Raw genomic sequence first — 6,624 nt, forward strand, 5'->3', positions numbered from 1 at the left:
ACCGTCTCGGGGCTCAAGGGTTAAGGATAAACTTTTTTTTCAATTCTACTTTAAATCGATTTCTGTGTTCTGCTAGCTAAAACGAGCAAATTGTCCTGCTAGTTTTGAAAACTGGTTTAGAAATAAAAAAGTTTATGAAGGTAAACAGTTGACACTGAAATGCAACATAAAAGTGATTTGGTGGAACATGCCATGTCAAAGTGTAAATTCTCCTGTTACCGTCAAATTCTAAAACTATATCTTCTGTGCCTGTCTTTCTTGAATTAATTTAAACTTTAATTACTCTCTACAGTAGACAAATTTTACAAGTAAAAGCTCTAGAATTGTTGTGTATTAGCATACCAAAAACCTTGGTTAAAATTTATCAAATACTGAATTAGTTTATAACAGCGGGAACAAATTTAGACTTAATAATTCATGCTTAATTGTGACTTTATACTTGCTAAAATAATAAATTTGATTTATTCGCATGAAAAAAATTAAAGCGTTCCCTTCTGAGGTTTCTAAATAACGTGTATTCTTTCTTTTCCAAGGGGTAGCCTATAAAGTATCAATTTATGACCGAATCAAGTCTTTGTGTCAAAGTGTCTATATTGGACAATAAACAACAAAACCAATCTAATTAAAATATTTATCTCTGATTACGTTTTACTGCATATGAGTATAACGTAATCAGAGATCAATATTTTAATTAGAACGCAACAAAACTAACATATGTTGACATACTAAAAGATGTTTATCCCTCAGAATTGACACACAGTTAGGAAAGAAACTTAAAACTGACACCATCTTTCCCTTCCTTTCTAACAAATAAGGCTTACTATTTGTGTAATGCATGTGTATATTTATAGAAAGAGAATCTTCCATAAGTATAAACAGTGGAATAATAACATGTATATACATACCATTTCGTACCTCATGGAAGATTATTTACTATCTAATAGAAGGTTTGTGTGTATAGTTTTTCGTACCTCATGGAAGATTTATATGTATACCGTTTCTTACCTCGTGGAAGATTTATATATAGAGAATAATACATGGCAAAATCCGTATCATATGTCGTATCATCCCGAGACATCAATATCAGCCCGAGGGCCTTTAGGCCCGAGGGATACTATTGGTCGAGGGTGATACGGCATGTGATACGGATTTTGCCATGTATTATACGCTTTATCATATATTTCAACAGAAGAGTTTTATATTATATGAACTGTTTTCTGATCCATAGCACTGGGTTACCTTCAGTTCTGCTTTTGTCTTGTTTCAAAGCTTTAAAATAACTGCTCAATTATTTATACGAAGCACCTAGGTTACCTTACAATCTGTTGTTTTGAATATATTTTGATTTATTATTGTATAATTTGGAGTGTTTTTTTTTTTTTATAGTTGCATTTAGTGTGCCAAAAAATTTGTTGTAAAAACTTGATGTTCATGACGTCACATACAATATGAAAAATTGATGTTCGTGACGTTACATACCAAACAATGACGTCATTCAAAAAATTGACCTATTTTTAGAAAAAAAAATCTTAAGCAAAAAAAAAAAAAAACTGACTTTAGTCCATTAGACTAAGTCATGTTAGTTAAAAAAAAAAAAAAAAAAAAAAAAAAAAAGGCATGCGATACGGGTTTTACCATGCGATACGGGGTATGCGATACGGGTTTAGCCATGCGATACGGGGTATGCGATACAGGGTAGGTGATACAGACTGGAAAAAAGAACCTTTATTAGATATACAAAATAGCTGTATTTTGTACTAAATATATGATAAAATTATATACCATTTTGTACCTTATGGATTATTTATTCGTGCAAAATCGTCCAGACAAATAGCTTTTTTTCTAAATGGTCTTTTTCTGTGTTTCGTTTCCACAAACGAATATAGTTTAGCATCGATAGTTATTTTTCTTACTCTATCGCTCTGTTTTGTTAATCTTATAGATGATTTTAACATGATAAATGCTGAATGTCGAATAATTTATACCCACATGTTGACTGAGGTAAACGCTACCTACAGTCAACAGGTCAGAACTGGTCGCATCCCTACTGAAAAAGGTGTCCGTTTGGTATGTGCAAATTCGTAGCCACTGTCATAATAGGGACCTTAAAACCTCGTTAGAGATGTTATGCATGCTTTATGCAACTTTGCAACAATTTTTCATAAATGGTCTGTAGGTGGCCTATTTCAAACGATAGGTTGACCCTTATTTCTAGTGAAACAAGCCATTTGAGTTGTGGGAGTGAAGGCTGAATTAAGCGCGATGGAGCTTGAGAATGGATCTAGGAAAAACAAAACTGAAATAACAAAACCTATAAAGATTGTTCAGCTTTACAGATGCATAAACAATGATAAGAAAGAAAACAGATTGATAATAACCGAATACACCTGTTCTGTGTTGTGAGTCTACTAGAATTAAGAGTAGGAATTTCAACTGAATCTGGGAAAGGATGTTATTTTTACTTGTGGTGAGAAGTTTTGCTATGGTAGTTCCATTATGGGTCGGAACCAGTTTTTGCAAGGATTTTTTTATCGAGAGAGCGTTGATGTCTTTCTATACGATTTTTAAAACGTCTCTATTCTAACCCGACTTGGCTGTGTATTTATTATACATCCCGAAATTTATACAGACGCCCCTCTTAAAATCATCCAAGGAATATCCATTTTCAAATCTTTACAGTCAAATCTTTAGATTGTTTTTTCTGATTGATAAAACAGTGAAGCTCGAATCCCCACATGAAATTTACTGACTCCATATATATACCGTATTAGGTAATCTTATACAAATGTTTTTACTCATGTAAAACAAAAACAAAACGGTCATGTTTATAATTGAAGGAGATATATTCCTAAATTCAAAAGTGTATCCCAAATTTTATAACATTAAATTTAAATAATCTCGTATCCGTATCTCCATGTCAGTAACAAACTACTACTACTACATACCAATGAACACAATCTAATACTCTTTTACTAACTGAAAACTAAAGTGGCTTCAGACATGTTATAATATATCCGAAATCCCGGACTTAATTACCAGTAATACATAGATTACGCTAATTGATATCCAAAATGCCACTACAGACACGACATAACGAACGAGTTGGAATATATAAACAACGTACAACGGTGCGAAAGGAACATCATTGTTTAAAAAAGGAAAATTAACATTAGGGAAAGAAAATTCATCCCTGTTGTCGTAAATTATTTTGTAGATTTTCGGGTGTAACACTAAAATATCTAAATATAGTAAAGGATATTTTTTTGCTAGTAAATATTGATTTGTTTAAAATAAGTTCCTTTGGTTAAATTTCGGATTTATATTTAGAGAACTCGTGATATTTTAATGAAACATTTTTTTAGAGTTGGCGAAGTTATCAACTACATGAAATTTTGTAAGGTCTTTACTGATTGCAGCAATGCACTGTTATTCATAACAATACATCAATGAATCTTAAAGTAAAAGAGGCACAGTTGGTCCCCATAGGAAGACTTTTTGTGTCCGCTCTATATCTAGAGAACCGTTATAATTTCATACTTTATACTTGACATTTATATGAACCAACACCAGAGGGTGTGTCATAATGTATATATATACTATCTATGTCAAAGGTAAATAACTTCGGTTTCAGTGGACAACTCTATATCCTACCACAGGTTCTTTTCAGCGGGGCCCACAGAGATGGCTCTCATCTCAATGATGCCTAGTTATATTTATCAAATTTATCTTTCTCTTTGATAAAAGGGATTTAGTTAAGAAATAATTGATGCAAGCTACACTTTACTGTAGTTTTAACATGGGTACAGGCGTTATATTCGTGATGATTTTTGCCTGAGCGATAGTGAGGGCTAAAATAACACAAATGTATTTGCATAACTATGTTAAGACTACAATAAAGTATAGCTTGCATCAATTATTTCGATTCTGATTAGGACAATTAAGTTAATTTCTTTGTCCGATGTGCATAAGTGGAGATCATTTGTGAAGGCTCTTCCATAAACCTCCCTTTTTTGTAAAGAAGCAAACGACAGGCTGTCACTTTGATTTTTGAAAAGAAGGAGTTTAAACAGCCAACATGAACGGTTGTCGTACATGTATCTATGTCAAATATGTCATTTTCGGAATGCAACACATTACAGTCATAATAAATGAATGAGTAACAACATAGTTTCACTTTGGAAGTGTTTTCAGTTAATCAATTATATTAAATGCATGCCAATTTGATAAAATTCATTATTCTTCAGTATGTGCAAACAAATTTCATTAGATTAAGAGCAGGGTTAACCGTTTGTTAACAAAGCGAAAGAAGCACGCCATATCAGAATGAATTGCAGCAAATACATTTGCAATCATTATATTAGAACTATTCTTTTTTCACTGCCTGTATTTTTTTTAAATGCTTGAAGGATTCTGTAATCGGCAAGGGATGCATCAATACATTTTTACAATATACATATAAAAAATAAGATGTGGTATGATTGCCAATGAGACAAATGTCCACAAGAGACCAAAATGACACAGACATTAACACATATACATGTAGGTCATCGTACGGCCTTCAACAATGAGCAAAGTACATACCGCTGGTCAATATAATTTTTAATGCAGCACCTTCTTTTTAAAACAGCGTCACTGATGAGTCTTATATAGACAAAACGCGTGTCTGGCGTACTAAATTATAATCCTGGTACATTTGATAACTATATACTCAAACAGGTAACATCTAAAATTAGTTTATTAATCCTATTGTATTCTACAGTTACAAGAAAACCATTGAAACTAAACATTTGACTATTAGCAAGCAAATTTGAAGTATATGGGATGTACACTGCTAAAGTGTGCAGCTGCTAATATGACTTTTGTTAAATTTCACCAGTTTTTGAGTAGTAAGATGATTAACCCAAGTTATGTCAAAGAATGTCTCGTCTTCTTTTTTTAAAGTTCACCGGACCTTGTTGATAAATATGTGTTTATCACCTTTACAAATAACGCATGATGGTCTTAAAGTATAGCTTCTTGGCATTGACTTTTTTCATCATCTTTATTAACTGTTAACATAAGAAAATACATGTAAAATATAAGGAATAAGACAGTTGTGGTCCATTTTTTAGATGTGTTTGTGTTTTTGATTTGCTTCTTGAAAATGGAGACTTTCCTTGAAGTTCTGCGATTTCGTTATTTTACTTTTTCCCTTTAAGTCGACTAAGTAACAGCCCAACAATGTTAGATGTTTTTCACTGACCGGGGTTTCGAACTCGTGCTTCTAAGATACTGTGGCACCTTTCTTCGTAATATTAAGCTTTCTTATTAATCTACATATTAAAATCTGTCTATTTCAAAGCAAGAAATGACATTATAACCAGAATTAACTACATCATTGTCATTCAAATTATACCCATGATTTGGTTCTACTCAGATAGCCAAGAATGATCAAATTAAAAAATAAATTAAAAAAAATTAAAAAAAACCAAACTTTTATCACCGTTAGTGTGTTATCAATGACGTTTTGTTTTAAAAAGCAAATCACATGCTTTGGTCTTTATAATTATTTACTTAAGTTGCTTATATTCTTTGTTTAAACGAAGAGATCAAACGTGTATAATATTAGAGCTGTCATGCATAATAACTTATATATTTGATCAAAATGGTGAATAACAGATGAAAGTAACTATGATTGATCAAAGCGAGAGAAGAACACAGTTTGGACGTCAAAACTGCGAAGAGTGCATTGAAATCATTGCATTGTTATCACTGTTGTCATACACTAAGATTTGATGAAATAGTATTGGATTTGTTGTCAGTTTCATTTTCCTGTATTGTGCAACTTATTCAAATGAAATGCGATGTGTTGTAACTTGGGAAAATGTTCTAAACTAGATAATAAAGCTCAATTAATGGTTGACGTAACGAAGTGTTGTGGTAAAAATTTAAATCAGTATCTGGCTGATTGATGTTTTCGGCTTTTATTTTATGGCATTGTAATCTATTAACAATTCTCTCCTGGGATGATTGTTTCTGTCAGTGAAATGTATAACTAGCCTGTTATGATTACTATAATAGCGAAGGAAATAATTTATTATTAGGAAGGTCTCATTGACACGTTAATTTTCAAGTTGTGCAAACATAACTATTGTATGAGCAGCAATCACACATCAGATCGAATAAAATTAAAGCCTATGTAAATGTACACGAAGAAACAAGCACGAAGTAGCATTCTAAATTGATATCGTTGTATTGTTTCTTAATTTCCCACAGGTAGGCAATTTAAGGCTGAGAGATAACTTTATTGGACACAGCTTAGACAATAGCTGATATCTTGGTCACAAGTTTACATGCGACAAGAAAACATAACGTAATCCTGTTGATTTATATGTCCGTATCTGTAATGCCGATGTACATTTGCCGGTTTGTATTGCGGAGGTGTACAGTTTTAAATACTCATTTCAATCATCTTAGATACAATGTCGTCACATATATATAGGTTTATATACTCTCAATAACTCTGTTCATCATAACTGTAATGATTTTTGTATTGAAACTGTTACTTACTCACTTTTCTTATTTAAGTATTGTAATAAAATATGATGGTATTCTCACATTAGCCGCTTTATACTCATATGAAAA

Source organism: Mytilus trossulus, chromosome 4, assembly GCF_036588685.1.
Source record: "Mytilus trossulus isolate FHL-02 chromosome 4, PNRI_Mtr1.1.1.hap1, whole genome shotgun sequence".
NCBI lineage: Eukaryota > Metazoa > Mollusca > Bivalvia > Mytilida > Mytilidae > Mytilus > Mytilus trossulus.